Source organism: Tinamus guttatus, unplaced genomic scaffold (genome assembly GCF_059628265.1).
Source record: "Tinamus guttatus ecotype Peru unplaced genomic scaffold, ASM5962826v1 Tinamus_guttatus_pri_ptg000125l, whole genome shotgun sequence".
NCBI lineage: Eukaryota > Metazoa > Chordata > Aves > Tinamiformes > Tinamidae > Tinamus > Tinamus guttatus.
In genome coordinates, this window is record NW_028288659.1 from 6894693 (window position 1) to 6911623 (window position 16931).

Here is a 16931-nt window from a genome sequence, read left to right on the forward strand (position 1 = left end):
TGCAGTAGAGAAGAGCGTAAAGTCCCAAAATAGGGTGCTGTCAGTGTCGGACATTTCTTGCTTTTGTTACTGTAAGCTTCTCCTGTCTGGCCCCATAATTCCTCTGTTGTTGCCCTCACATCTGCCCTAAATGTTTCTGCTAAAGTCATATTCCTTTCCTCCCACACATTAGCACTCCATTGATTTCCTCTCACTTGCCATGTCAAATTCAAGCTGTTCATCTTTACCTACAATGACCTTATTGTGTGCCCCCACCTATATATCCAGTTTCATTTCCTCTGACTCCCCCTCTCACACCCCTTATCTGGAAATGATCTCAATTCACAGGATTTGCAGTCCACAAAAGAAAAGACAAGAGTGAAACTTCTTTTAATTTCAGACATGCTCTCCAGGTACTATCTGCTGAACGGAAGGTATGATTTTAAGCCAATGTGATCAGATGAGCACAGTCTTCTTTTATGATGTTTCTTTTACCATTGCTTGTGATAAATACATTAGTTTGCATGGGCATGTAGAAGCTAGATTTACAAAACCATGTGAAGTCAATATGACTCGATGTTAGAGGTGGCCAGAAAATAATCTACTTTCATTGTAAATTTTTGAGATTAAAAAAAAAAAAAAATCCTAGCTTTCCATTGCAACAAAGCTCCCCGAAATTGCTTGAAATGAGAGATACCTACATCAGAAACATAACAGCAGGGCATGATGGAAAGACTGATTCGCTGATTCTTTCTCATGCATCAAACAGAAGGTCTTAATCCTGATTCCTCACACTTTGCCTACTTACTGAGTTATTTATTGGTCTGGAATCTGGGGTTAGGCTGCCTCTTATGCTCTCTCTTTCACTCACTCACTCACTCATTCACTCACTCCTCTTTCTGACTTCCAGCATGTCCCTTCTATTTTTGTCTCTTCTCCTTTCTCCTTTTCTAGGCGTGATATAGAAGAAATGGGTAAATAGAGCAGCATTAAGTCAAGTCTGATCTAAAGAAGAGCTTTATTTGGTACACTTTGCTACCTGTAGCTGTGTGCATTTTGCCCAGGAATATGTTCCAAAAAAGTACTCTCATTACCTTATATCTCATCTATGCATGCCTCAGTGGATTGCTCTATTCAATCTTTGCTCTTTCCTAATATACATCGTGTTTCTTCTGCCCAGCTTTGTTGTGTCTTTATATTTACAGTTATTTCAGGATAACAAGTATGTCTTCAAAAGCACTCAGACTCTCATATTTCCCTATCACTTTTCCCACAGTAAAATCTAATTATGCGGAGAATGACCTTTCTCTCCTCTCTGCACTGAAACAGAAGGCTACACCTACATATACACAGATATTACTTCACTTCCTAGTACTTCCTTGTTGAATTTGATATGCCTGCTAACATCACCCAGTTTTTTTATGAAGGATTTTAAATTTTAGACCTGTTGATTCTTTTTCCCATGAGCAAGAAGACGTACATGTTTAAAGGCTTTTCTAGTTTGGAGAACCAGGAGGGCTCAAACAAAGACTGACTACAGTAGACTGTTTTGCTTAAAAAGCTCCTGCAAAAAACATCACAATGTGGGGAGAAGGAGGGTCGGCTGATATGCTGATGACACTTGCACAGAGGCAGCTTTAAGAATGCGTGTTTTCTGACAGTTTAAGATTTTTTTTCTTGAATGTCAGTGTCTATTTTGAGGCTGAAAGTGAAAACAAATGACTCTGTCTTTTGTAGGAGATACAGCAGGTCAAATTTACCCATAGTGTAAATATGCTTTGGCTTTGCTAGCTCTCCCCACCTGAGCTAGCAGTGAGTGCTTTTTCAGCACTTATGTCCCCGTATCAGCAGAGAAAAAGCAAGTTGAAAAAGAAGGGGTGGGGGGATAGAGAAGAGGCCAAGAGCAGGGAGCTTTTCGTGCAGCCTCTCAAACGCATTGATGGTAGTTTGGGATTTTTCAAAGCTGCACATGTTGAGTAATATCTGCCAATAAACACAGCTCAGTGGGTGAGAAATCCGTCTGCCTCTTGCTGAGGATTTGAAGAGAAAAGACACCAAATGAGCAGTTTCTTCACATAGGGGTCATGCCCCTCACTGGGGTACTTGCCCCTGACCTAATCCCATTCCACTTTGTCTCCCCCACTCCCTCCTGCCTTCCTTCCCCCTTCCACTCCTCCACTGCTGCACTACTGGTGGTCTGGTGCATGCTGCACAGATGTTTTCCCCATGCTATTATAAGATTATTTTTCAAGTGGCTTCTTGGAGCAGATGTTTCAGTGTGTGCACTCTCCTTCCCTTGGCTGAAAGCGCTTTGCGCAAAGAGCAGATTGCATTGCTGCTCTCCTTTTGATCTAAAGAGCAAGAGCGAGAAAAAAAAATCCCACACAAATGATGCTGGTTTTCGTTTCAGGCTGTTTGGCAATGATGCACCTGGGTGTGTGTCTCCTGCTTCTTTTCTCCCCCATCGCTGGTGCTGCTTGCAGATGTTTTTTCTGTGTCTTTCTTCTTCAGCCCATTTTTTTCCCTCCGTGACCCAATCCTTTACTCCCACTGCTTTTAAATTTTCTTTCATCTGATGTTCTGGTATTCCTGCTTCCAAAATCATTCTCTGACCTTTTGCCAGCACCTCATCTTCATAATCTCCTTCCTTTGGCAACTCTTGGACTGTTAGAATGGATTAGGCTCATGTGTTTGGGTACAGGGCCTGTCCCCCTTTTTGACTTTCTGTTTTGAGTTTAGGTTCCTTCCCTAGATTCTCCTTCATTGTCCCAGGTACTTGCTGTCTGTAGCAGTGAATTCACCTGATTTCACCTGCTTCTACTTTTTCATTTTACTTCTCCCATTGAATGAGTGGCATTTCCAAGATTTACAGGTCTTGTCCAAGCACCTTTCTCCAGTGCCCATTAATTTATACATACAACAATTACACAACACAAAAAGATTGTGAAATGTATTCTATTTTATGGTAGATGGGTTTAATCCATTGAATCTTTTAAGTTTTCAAAAAAAAATCTTGATTTGATTTCATTCACTTTGAATAGCCTGTGTCAGCTTCAACTCCATTTGCTGGCTTTCCTAAGAAAATTTGGCTCACATGCATTCAGTGATCAGGAGAAAAATAAATATTTCAAATCTTTTCTGGGCCAGTAAGATAGAATTTGAGAGTGAGTTCCTAAGCTAGTATTAATCAGCCTCAGTTGATTCAGGTTGATTTATATCAGCTGAGAATTTCCTTTGGTTATGTGTCCAAAAAATCTACTCATTATTATTCTTGTTTTGATATGACTAATACCACACCAGCACACTTATAGGTACCCATTACTTCTTTTTAAAATATTCTCTTATAGAGAAGTCCTACAGAATTAAGAGGAGAACAATAACCTCACATAAGAATGTATAGGGTTTTCAAACAGGAATATAATCGTCTATTGCATTCATAGGCTATCCTAATTTCCTCCAAAATGATAATATTCTTTGCTGATTTGTGCACTTTTGGAGAAATTTCTCTAGAACACTACTGGGGTAAGGATTTAGATAACACTTAGTACCTTAAGAGCCCTTCCCTTCTTTAGTTTCCCTTGAATTATTTTCTGGTTGTATAGTGCTGCAATATATATCAGAGAGAAAATAAATGAATATATGAACAGTTAAATATGTCATAACATTTTTAGCATTTCTTATCTTAAGTATATACAGAAAGTCTCAGTCTCAGCAGTGTCTTCTTGTTTACTTCCTGACCCTTGAACTTCTCAATAGCTACATAAAACTCAATAAACACTACTGAGACTGATTTTCCTGGAATTAAATAAAATGATGGCAAAAGAAGGTCTGGTCGTGACTGTATTATACAGCAGTGTTACTCTGTGTCAGAACAGAACACTTCTTGTTTGAGAATAGAATCTGATGTAAAATCCTATATTGAATGAATCTGTGTCAAAATACTTGTGTGAATGAAATCCTTTGATTTCACACAGCTAGTTGATGGCTTGTCTTTAGGCATGATTTTCTTGTTATGGTTTGTAATTCTAGTTACACTTGATATTATTATCAGTAACATAAACACTGTATTATTTTAAAGCTTTCAAAAGTTCTGTTGTTCTTCATTATTTTTAGCATCTCAAGAAAAAAAAAGTGTCTAACATGACCACTGGCATGGATGTCTTTTCTTTGTGCAAGCTCAGAAGGCATTTGGCTTACTCAGACTCATCCTTTCATTTGAGTCAGTTCTTGTAAGCTGCGCTTGGCTACATCTGTAAGTGTGGTGGTAAAGTACCTAGTTTGGATAGATCATTCTACAAGTCCCCGTGAACATCTTTAGCTTTGATTTGCTTAAATCATCCAGCACATATATATTTTGCAGCTGGCCACTGTTATGTATTTGTGGCTATATATATACATGCTCCATCTTGGAAGCAGTTTTTGAACTGTGCCTGAACTGAAAAGTTCAGGAGGACAAAATGAAAAAGAGATTATTTTGTCAGACTCACTAGCACAAAGCTAGAGGATCAGTTACTCAGCAAGAGTGCTTTTAGGAGATCCCACGCTCCAATATGGATCTTGGAACTGTGGTCAATATGAGTACCAGGTGATGCCCTGGAAAGTGGGATGAGTAAACACACAAGTGTCTCTTCACTGGGGCTTTTCAGCCAGATGAGGACTGGCTGCAGCGGAAAAATTAGAGATGTCCCATCTGTGTGCTCCCCGTCACTCTTAGTTCTAGGAAGGCCTCTTAGCATCTAGGAGGGCCAAAAATCGCAGTGAGCCCCACAGTCACTCTGTGCTTATAAGGATTGCTCAGGATCCAGTATGCCAAGGGTTGCTGAACAAACACACAAACTATCTTTTTCTTTTAGGTAAGGCTTGTACTAAGTCCATCTTAAAAACACCTATTTAACTGGAGCAAGCTCTCTGCGGAAATCAAATTGGATGTTTTAAAAGTCGTATATAGAAGTTTAGCTCCTGCAAGTCTCCTTAACTTGTGTTCTGAGCCATCAAAGGTAGCTAAACTATTTCTGGATGTGCACAGAGCCTAGAAGCACAGCTGTGATTATGATATACTGCTCTCCAGCTAATCATCCCTATAAATCTGAGCTATAGCTATAAATTCACCTACTATCCAAATAATCTGTTACAGGTAACTGAGCATTTTCATTCTCACTTGGGACCAGTCCACCACACATCCTTCTTCTCCACAAACCCAGAAAACAGACCTTTCTGTACTATTGCTGGCAGCTTACTTATTTCTGTTAGCCTCACATTCTGTGCTGAGGTCCTACTGTGTGTAGAAAGCTCCCCTGGCATTCTCTATACTGTTATTATCTAAAAGGGTAGTGGGAGGGAGAAGGTAAGGAGGGAAACCACATGTTTTAATGATGGTTCTCAATGGGCCTGTGGAAAAAAAAAAAGTGATAGGACATAAAGCATGTGAAGGCAGGAAAGTAGGTTTGCACGATACAGGAAATCCAGTCTTTTCTCTACATATTTCTATGTTTGGTATAGCAGATGACATTGAAAATGTATTCATATCAAATCTGAATCCAAAGTCTGCCAAAAATCTGTCTATTGAGTTAATAATCTCATAAAAATTGCACTACATAGCGGCCATCCAGGCCCTTTCTTCTGACCCAAGGCAGTATGTCATTCTGGACTGTCTTCATTTTGAAGTTCCCTATTAACAGATGGTTTCTTGATATGATAAGGCTTGTGAAACAAATTACTTCAGTGTTCAACCATTGTGTATGTTCATAAAGTATCCGAATTACTGTATAGCTTTTATGGTTGATATGGTGTACAGCTGCAGTAGGCTTTTTTCATAAGGCAACAGAATGAGTATCTTTGGCACCTGTGACGGGCTTCTGCAGGCCTCTGATTTAGAGATAAGACTACTTGCTTTAAGATAGCAGTCTTACACCCAAATCGAAGGTCTAAAGAAGCCTCTGGAATGGGAGGGAGAGATTGCTTTGGTTTGGTTTTGTCTATTTGGATGGAATAATAGAAATAAAACTTTAAAACGTCTTTACTTACTTTTTATAAATAACTAATAATTTAATAATGTAAAATAAAATGTAGTGGTTTCTTTGCCTTTTTGCAGGCCTAAAAATTTAAATCTGTGAAATTATCATTTTTGAAATACTCAGGAATCCAGTGGCGCTGATGCTAGTTGATTGCATTTTGCATAGCAGGGTGCAAGTTTTCCTTGTCTCTCTATTCATTCTTCAAAAGAATTTGTTAAGACAAAGAGGATCTTTAGACAGAGCCAGATTTTTAAACTGCACCATTCCAGAAGATGAAATCAGACATGCAATGATTGAGACATACCTCTAGTTATCCTTATTTCAGATTTCAGGGAGGAATTACTTTGGCTTAAATAACCTTGACTGTAAGGACCTGTACATGTCAGAAAAGACAAAGGGCCAAGATTTCACTTATGGCTGACCTATGCAGAGGTAAGGAGACATCAACAGCCAAATTGAACTCTGTATAGTGAAGAGCTAACCATTTGCTAACCATTTTTATGAGAATTTAGTCAAATTTAATTTAACTTGTAGTGATTGGCAGTTATCTGGATTTGAATGAGTTGTCAGCTGTCTTATGATTTTATTCTGTCCGTATATATATATTTTTAATACATGGATCGTCAGACTTTTATAATGCGCTTCACTTTGTGATATAGTGTGTATATCGCTTTGTGACAAACTACCTTTCTCTACTTCCAGATGTGACCAGCCTAAAATTTCCTATGAGAGGCAATGCCAACAGAGCAAAAGCAAAAGAAATCACGAGGAGATGGATTTGTAAATGTACTTAGCTAATGAATGGTGGAAGAACAGAGAAGTGGCAGCTCTTGGTTTCAAAAAAGTCTGGCAAAGATCCCGAATGAATGAAGCTGAACTCTTCAAGAAAGGTTTTACAGGGGTAAATGCCATCCTAACATTTAACAATGTGGGAAAGCAACAAGGAAAATGTTACAAAAATATCATTCTTAATCATGAAAGATTGGAAACAGTAACTTAAGGTAATTCTGTTTATTGTTAACAGCTATACTTGGTTAGAACTCCTCAGAAGAGTATTTTAGCTAGGAAGGGGAGAAGGACAAACTCATCATAATTAACATTATAGAAAAAAAAAAGTAGCATTGATATAACTTCAGGTTTTGAACTCCATTTCCTAGAGGGTACTGAACTGTTCTCTATGACAGGCTTCTGTTTACTTCAAATACCTTTGCATCTGGGCCTCTGCCTTACAGTCTTTGGTGTCACAGATGCATCTAAAAACATGCAGACATCTTGCATCCCAATCTCACAGTTTACAGGCTATGGATGAGATGGAGTAGCAAGAAATGGTGATAATTTTGTACTCTTGGACTTCAAATTCTGTGGTACATCCTTCTGAGACATAATTAATGATTCTTTTGCTCTGAGCAGCATTCTGACACTTATATGATGTTCAGAATATAATGTTCCTCAAAGATACCAAAATGATTTTTGTTTCTAATATACTAAATTTTCTCTTTCCTGTGTCCTGCTTCTGTCCTACAATTGCTTTTTTTTTAGTCTAGATATATTTTTTATAATTCCCGTTTGGTTATGGCTTTAACAGGGGCCTAAAAGCCTAATTCACACCAGATCTGATTCAACATTCCTGCTTATCCACATAAAGTGGGGTCCTACCTATGTATCCAGAGCTTCCTGAGTCCACTGAAGCAATCTTTTCCTGCATTGTAGAATGATGTTGTTGGATCTGACTTTACATTGCTTAGGAAGCAGAGCCGTTAATTTTGTCCTGTAATTGCAATTAAGAATCAAATAGGAAAAAATGGTAAAACAAAATGAAGCAAAACATTTTGTAACAGTAAATTAAAATTAAGAACCATGTTCTGAATGTTCTGAAATGTTTTTTGTTACAGTGGTCACTTCCTTCCTTCATCAGCTTATGTTAAGATTCTCTGTTTCCATTTATTTTGGGTACATTTTTGTCATCCTTTTCTCTGGGCATTCCTCTTATCCCATTCTTTTCCTTATTCTTCTGTGGCTGTGGACACAGCAATTCTCTTTTCCAAAGAAGCTGATGTGGTATCAGGACTGATGCTAATCATACTGCGGCTGTATCGCTCGTGGAAGTCAGAAGTTGTGACCTAAAAGCACTCTGTAGAAACAATAAGATTAAAAAGTATCACGAGATGTACAAGAAAATATTCTGTGGATAGGGATAGGAATACCTGCAATAAGTTCTTGTGTTATTAGTGTTTTATATGTTGTCTACAAGGACAATTATAAATAGTTCTGTAGTCACCAGATAGATAAGAAATATTTTTAATCACAAACCTTACTCTCTAAGTTTCTGAAAGAGGAGAGTCCTTTCTTCCTGGAGAAACATATAACAATTAGTTAATATTAAACCAAAAGTTGTTTATTTAACTGATAACTGGAAAACACATTATTGGTGAGCACCTCTATTTGGAAGCACTGTTTTAGAGGGCATCGTGTAATAAAATGGGAGAAAACCCAAGTGGCAACACAGAGCATTAAGGCTGAGATTGGTAACAACTGCAGTTAGCTAGTGAGGCAAGGCTGTCAGAATTGAGAGAGAGATGAGAACAGACTTATTTGATTTGGAAATCAGGTTTTAAGCCATAGTTCTTGATTGCACAATCGTTGTTAGAATTTAACTCTGAGTTAATGAGTAGATTTCGGCATTCCAGTTACTAAGTCCATCTGTTCAGAGTCATCTAACAGGATTTTTTTTCTTAGTTTTAGCAAATGTTGCAAAGTAGTCTTTTTGTCACTGCGGTGCAGTTGATTTTAGAGGAGATTTAAATGGCTTTGCAGAAGTCTTCCTTACTAAAGGACAGCCAAAACTTCTTTGGCTCACCTGCCGTCTCTGTTCTAACTCTTGCGTGTGACACATCTGTCTGCTCACACTGCACTGTTGGATGAGTACTGAGAGTTTATGGGAATATTTGTGGCTGCTCTTAATTGAGACAAAAGCTATGATTCCAGCAGCCAACAGCAGACAAATATCATCTGTCTGAGAGATATGAGCACTTTCTTTTATAAAATGCATTATAATTTCTGGCACTTCCTCGATGGCTGAGCTCAAGTACTGGAGAATGTGAGGGTGGGACCTTGTGACTCAGCTGTTTGCTGTATAGCATCCATTAATATCTTGTGTATTTCCCTGCAAGGACAGTTATAAATAGTTCTGTAGTGATCAGATGGGAAATCTTAAGGACGGTCCTTACTCAGCACCACTGGGGAATAACCTTTCCCTGATCCTTCCCCTAGCTTCTTTCTCCAACACCTCTACCATTCCCAGACCCATTCTGCTACCAGGGCTGTGCCTGTGGCCTCAGAGCTGGTGGTGTAGGGACTCCTCCTCTATGGGACTTAATAAGAGGGCAAAGAGCTGTGAAGAGTGCAAGGAGCCTTGACTCTGCTCCCGCCTTCCACCCTTCATGCCAGCTAGATCAAATGGCTATAGATGTGATTCAGGGTCCTCTGAAGTCCACGCAAATATTTGCCTTGATTTCAGTGACTTTGGAGCAGGATCTGAGTACACAGAGGAAAATAAGCATTTTCCCAAAAATGGAGCAAAATCATGCAATCGTTTCATAGAGAGGAGAGGAGCACTGATGCCATCTTCCCTGCTGTGATGCTGGGACAGTCCACCTAGATGTTGTTTCCCTCATGTGTACATCACCTTTCTTGTTTTGAGGCAAAGAGGAATAAGAAAGTTTTCTGCCTAGTAATTTTGAATGTGAAAGGGGAAACATAAGACCAAAAACATTTAAGAGAAATGTCAGTTCCAGGAGAGGGAGGATTTTTAAGCTTTTGTTACCCATGTCACCTGTGAGTAAAGTATGACTGGCAGTAGACCAATCCCTTAATAGTTTAAAACCACATTCCAAAATTTGTGTTGTTAAATTGATTTTTTTTTCTTGGAAGAATATAGATAAAGAACTACAAACAAATAAACACTGAGGTTAGAGTCAAGGCAAGTTCATTGTTTCATAAGGCATTTAAGTCCATGCTCTTACACCTCTGATTGTGTGTCACTTCCTTGACCTGATGAAGAATAAAGTTAATTATCAGGTGTTAATGTCTATTACATATTGTAGGCATAAGATTCAGTGCAAAAGATGTGTAATAAGGTCAAGCGCCAGGGACTTGCATGATTTTTAAAAAGATTACGTTGTATCCCATGATTTGTCATTTTGATTGACAGCTGTTGAGGTAATACTCCATGTTTAATCAGCTTTTTGATTTTAATTCTGTAGCTTCAAAGTCTTTCTCAAATGCTGGTCAACTCCCTCAGTATAACACCTGCTTTGAAAATTGGACCATGAAAATTTTATTTTGGGCACTGTCAAGGCCTTAATGAAATCTAAATTAAAAGCATTATGTAGGTAATTGTTGGCATTATGAGAAAGCTCTTCTATATTGTCGTGTTTCAGCTGGAGGGAAAATAGGAAGTTTTTTTTCTGTTGAAATATGAAGGAGTATAGTTATTTAGTTTTGGGAGTTTATTTCAAGCAATCACTTATGGCTCATTTCTCAGTTGAATGCTTCTAAATAAAAAGATATTTTACTTTTTTGAGAAAGCATGCAGGAATGAAGTTTTGAGCACTACAGTTATTTCACAAGTGACAATATTTTGATTAAACCTAACTAACATTCTGTCTTTTGGTCACTAATAACAAATTTTCCACCTCTTTATGAAATGTGGACTGCTTGGTAGAGCAGTCAACAAGGGCTGGTAGAAGAACCTCTGTACATGTTACCTTAGCAAGAAGGAATTAGGAAGACCACAACATGCCTAGAATTTCTCAATGTACTCCCACCCTGTTTTGTCTGAGCAAAAAAATACTTCTTTTTTTTGCTTTACAAAGGTACCCATTCTCTTGGAGAACATTTGGAGCTGCTTTTCAACAGCCACAAGGGGAAGAAAGAGCACAGAGGCAATTGCTTCATAAGCTCTTGAGATGGAGGTGAAGGACAGCAGCATGAAGATGGCCAACATGTTTGCAGACAACTCAGAAGAGATTAGGGGCAACTCAGTACTTTTGGCTGCAGGACTGTGTAGACGTGGCAGATACAGAGTTCAGAGGATAGCGGAGAATTGATATCAACAGTTAAGACGTGCCCTGGTATCCATAATACATGAGTGTTTCATTAACCCTGAAGAGTACTTTATGTGTTTAAGTTTTTTTGGGGGGAAACTTCCAAACCACTTTCCTGAAATACTTTTTTGTTAAAACTTGTTTTCTGACATATCTCTACTCTAAAACTGAGAAATGATTTTTTTTTAGAAGATAGCAGTTATTTATTGTCTGGGTGATAATAACAGCAATAACAGTGGGTTAGTAACCAGTAGAAGAACACTGCTTGTTTATTGTTGCATAATACATCTGTGAAAAACATTTCAGTGGCCATATTCCTAATGAGCCACTAGGTTGCTACTATACAGAGTTAATAGTAATGCTAGGTCTTGAGTAAAGAAAGTGAAGGTTAACAGGATGATTGGAATATGAAGTCTTCCAGGAAAATTTTATGAGGGCTATCATGACAAAATCGATGACCTTCTATAACCTCAGCAATGAAGGAGTTCTGACCCTGTGCCATGTTAAAAAAAAAAAAAAAGAAAAAAAAAAGTTTTTTAGACCAGAGCTTTATTTGATTGGGGTCTCGAAACCCTGCAAAGGAGATAGCCTAAGTGTTTGGGTAGCTTGAGAGTCCCAATAAATGAGGAAGGAGGAACTATTGTTCAGGGTTTATGTGTCACTTGGGGGCATATAGGGAGCAAGAGGAAGGGGCTTCCCTGGAAGAAAATAATAATAAAAATAATAATAATAATAATAATAACAACAATAACAACAACAACAACAACAACAAAGTGAGAATCTCCCAGGAGAGAGCAGAAGAAAGACAAGTGAACCAAAACTATTTCTAATCATCCTGTTTTAAGGGTACTGGGTGTTGGGATGGGGCGAAGTGATGCAACTTTAATATGATTATTGTTTGTTGGCATATACCTGCTTTCTATGAGACTATTTTGTGATATCAGTATCAGTAATGCCTAGCTAGTGAATTTACAAATAGCACAAGTGAAATATGAAATACTTGACAGAAAATTTGAATGGCTGAGCAAGATTAAAACTGCAAGACTATTCTTACACAATAAGAATAGTGTGAGTCTATGCGGCAAAAAGTCACATTAGCATCCTTGTGCTAAACTGACATCGCTTTTTTAAAAAAATAATGGAACAGAAAACTTCTTGGAATTGAGAGCCACTCTGAAGAATAAACTTTTTTAGTAGGTATACTGAATGGGATGTAGATAGAGTTTTTAAAATATGGGATATTTAATAGTGGGAGATGCAATAAGAATGTAATACAACACACCAATACAGATTTTAGCTTTCTGCCAAAACATACATGCAGTGCAAACTGTCCTTTCAGTGCCTAGTGAAAGAAAGCAAAAGGTTAGTAAAATTAGATTGCATTGAATGAACTTAGATGCCAGGTGACTGAGTTGATGTTACAGCCATTGTAGAAGGATATCAATGGAGGCAAACTTTTCAAAGGTTACCTCTTATGCCACAGGAAGAGCTGAGAAGATCAAGCCTAGATGATTTTTTTCTTTCTTTCCACCCCCATCAGCTGATGGTTTTGGCATCTTGAGTTAGAAATTTCTAGTTGGGCAGATAAGTTTAAGTATTTTCCCTGCAGGATTCCACTGACACATCAGATGTACCAAAATCTCTTTGACTGGAAATAATGATTGATGATGTGCTTATTTGGGACAGAAATTACGATGTGTTATAAAAATCAATGTAATGTATGCCAAGCAAAAAGAGCCTTCAATTGAGTGAGAAATAATATCCAATTGGGATGAGTAAGACTGGTTATTTAGGAAACATACTATGATTTGTGTGTTGTGACAAAGGAATTTGACTGAACGTAAGTAAGGTAATTGGACAAGTGGAAGGACTTCAAAAGAAAAAGGCCACCCAGTGATTCACAGATGTTACTATTTCTAAGCAAATCTATCCCTGATCTATAATAAATGTTCCACTGAGCTTATTACTAATGGACAATAGAGAATGTTGCTATGATTACGAGAGGACGGATTTGGGCAACTGCCACAAAAGAGCTGAAACTGTTTTTTTTTTTTTTTTTTTTTTTTTCCAGTTTAATAAAGAATCCAAGTTGATACAAGTTTATGTGGATTAGAGACTGCCTTTCTGAAAGAAGACAATCTGGGGCATATCCTTTCAACACACAGGTTTAGCTATAACAGAAGTATACCCAGACTGGGAAATAAAGCTTCTGGTTACTGGTTTGGCTTATGCGTGGTTTCAGGAATATGCTTATAAATCACTTGAGGTAAAAACAGGCCATATACCACAGGAATCTATATAATGGAAACTACTATACAAAGAACCATTTTAACCGCATAAAATGTCCATGAAATTCAGAAAAATGCTTTAATTTGAAATCCTGGCTTGAAAAGGGCATGATTAGAATATCCATGATTATGAGAGGAAACATGAAGTGGTCTATGAGGGCTCTTTGCAGGGAGATCCTTGCCTAAACATAGAATTTGCAAAGGTGTTGGAAGCGTAATGGAACATGCTGAGATCAGGGGGACATCACTGGCTAATGTCAGCATACTCCTGCTTTGACTTTTGGAGAAATGCTAATAGGATTTTAAAACATCTTTCTGTTCCCTAAGTCTCATGTTATGTAAAATTTTCTTGATCCAGGGACCTGAGTAAGTTATCCAACATTGACATGTTTCTACGAAACAGAATACTGAAAAACAAACAAGAAGTTAAAATAATAGGAAGGTCTAGCTCACTTTTGTCTAAATGTGGTTCATAATTTCTGTGAATTAAATAGAAAACTTTTATGAAAAAGCTCTTGTTTAAAAGTCTCTAAGTTGTTTTTTGTCACATTTCATCAAGCAGTCATTTATGCATTTGTAGTATAAACCCACATACACACTGGATTCCAGATGGGTTAATAACTGATCATGTTCAGGAGTCCATAAATTTCTACTTTTCTGGGGCCAACCGCTTTCAAATACTTGCATGGGTTAGCAGAAATAGTACAGTTACAAGAATATATTCTGGAGCACTATTATAAACTTGTTGCATATGTCACTGTACACAGATGATAAGATGTAGGGGCAGAAGAACGAAAATATGAGTGCCAGAATGTTATGGGTTTCTTGAATTGAAGGTGGTTAACCACAGTTAGCCAAAAGACCTATACATCAAGAATGAAGAATAGAGCAGAAAACTTACTCCAGAAATGTACAGTAGTTACCATTAGCGCAACTGAAAGAGAATATTTCAAGCAAAGCAGTGGGACTTCTACTGATGGCATGGGCTGATGATCTGAACAAGTTTCTTTCTTCCAACCAAGAGACAGTGGCTAGCTGTTTTTTGGGAACAAATGTAAAAGAAAACACTGTAGCCATTGAAATGGAAAACCATGGGAGCAGGAAATAAGAACTTTTGGCAGTGCTTTCACTTGTAGGGTTGGTTAATGAGACCCATGAATATCAGAATACACAGTGACACTGTGGTGGTCACATGGAAGATCGAGGATTATCACTGCTATCAAAGATCCAAAAGGCATCACTACAATCTACTTTTGGCTGTTTGATGAATTTTGATAGTTTACATTTTTCTGCAGCTTTTGATTTCTGCTTTTTTAATTGGTTGAGTTTGTCTGTGGTGGTTATTGTTTTTTGTTGACACATTTGTTTTTCTTTATTGATTTTCCAAAACTCAAAAACATCTGGAGGGGAATGGGGTATAATTTAAGTATTAAATCCAGTGGTTGTGTCTGTTATTACCCAACCTGTATTATATGCCTAGCGCTAGGGAATCCTAGCACTCCACTGTGCTACAATATTCTTTCATCATATTAGATGCTGTAATGCAATCTTTCAGCAGATGTGTAACCACTTACTTCTTCCCCTAGCCCCCTTGCAAAGACTGAGATATTCACTTTGCGATTCCAAATTCTAGTCCAGCTTCTAATCCATAGCATTTTTAATGGTTAACCTACATGCTGTTTTTTTTCTAGTGTTATTGGTGCCCACCGGCTGATGACTCCTGATCGCATTTAATGGTAAGTGTTCATGTGACTGCTCTCTTAAGTTGATAGTACTTCCTCAGAAAGATCAACCATCTTTTGAATGCAGCAAGCCTCCTATTTGAACAAAATGACCAGTTTTATGCCTTCAATGGTCTTCAGCCTCTGTCACTTCTTAGATTGAAAATATGCATCAGTAGTACTGGAATATGTAACACAAGCATAATTATCCCCTGATGTATCTTGAAAAATATTTGAAAACAGTTTCTTGAGCAAGGTTATTTCAGTGTTATGAGACGATTTCATTCACTTCCAATAAACCTAGTCTTTAAAATGCATCCATGTGCCTTCAGCAGAGCAATGAAATTTTATTCTCTCTGATAATGTATACCCTTGGTGCTTGTTGAGAAACCTCTAATATTAAACAAAGTGTGAACCATAACATTCTAGTAAAAGTTTTCAGTCATTTTCTTCCTTGAAAATGGGAGAACTTAGAAGATACTTTCTGCTTGTAAATCTCTTCCTTACAGAGAACAAAAATAATTTCAAGTTATGACGGATTTAGAAAGGTTTGAGTAGAATACTTTTACCTTTATTAACAGTGTAGAAATATCAATAACAACTCTAATGCTTACAACCGTATCTTTAATGGGAAAAAAACTTTCTGAGGAAAGAGTTGTTTGTTTAGATAAGTGTGAAAACAGTATGCTCTATATCTAAACTGCTGCATGATACAGCCACACAGATTTCGTTCTTCTATCACCAGTAGGAAATCGTATATATCCAGTAAGAAAACAATAGTCTAATAGTCAAATAGTCTAAGAGATTAAGCAAGTTAGTTAGGTAGTTGGAAAGATAAACTAATTTTACAGTGTTCTGTAAATACTGCTATACTGGGTCAGACAAAATCCATCTGCCCTAGTCTTGTCTTTTTGGCAATGGCTAATGGCAGGTACTTAGTGAAAAAATAAAAAAGGTAGCATACAGACAGATACTTGTACTATATAACTTCCTAGCAATCCTGAGATAGAAGTTTGATTTATTTGATGAAGTTTGATAAATCTATCATATCTCTTCATGAGTTCATTTGTGCAAGTATTGTCGGCAACTCCTGCAGCAATCAGTTCCACAATTTATTCACATGTTATCAATCATAACTGAAATACTTGATCACCTGTAGTTACTCTACTGTGAACAAAGACAAGCATGATTTTTATAGAAATTCTTCCATGTCTTTTCCTCTCATTTATCTCTTTTCAGGACTGAAGGGTTCTATACTATTTCCTCTAAAGCGTAGGCTACTCCTTGCTGATGATTGTTTTTGCCTTTTTTTTTTTTTTGGTAAAGTTCTGGCATATTCTGTTTGACATGAGGTGACCATAATCATTCATTTGGTGACTTTTTGATGTTTTTGTTTTGATTTTGACAGTGGTCTCTAGTGAATGTCTAGGGAAGAACATTAGAGAAAAGTAGTATACAGAATCAATCTATTTTCCCTGTGCCCAGAGTTAGCCAGAAGCATAATACTTGTTTTGTTGGTTAGGTATTTCTCAAGCAAAGACTAATCCCAAATCTCTTCTCCTTTTTATTGTGTGGGCCCATGTTTTTCAGTTTAGGATCAGAAGTGATTGGTTGTAGGAAGGAGGAAGGGATCAGGAACTCCTTAAATCAGCACTGTCACACACACAAAAAAAAAAGCAATGTGAAACTGTGATCTGAGAAACACGGTCTGAATTAGAACTGTAGAAATTGTTGCTTTTTCTGGGGAAGGATGAGGGTGGTTAAGTGGATGAACCCAAAATAAATAAATATTTGTGGTCAGGATAAGATCAGATTTTTTGTATG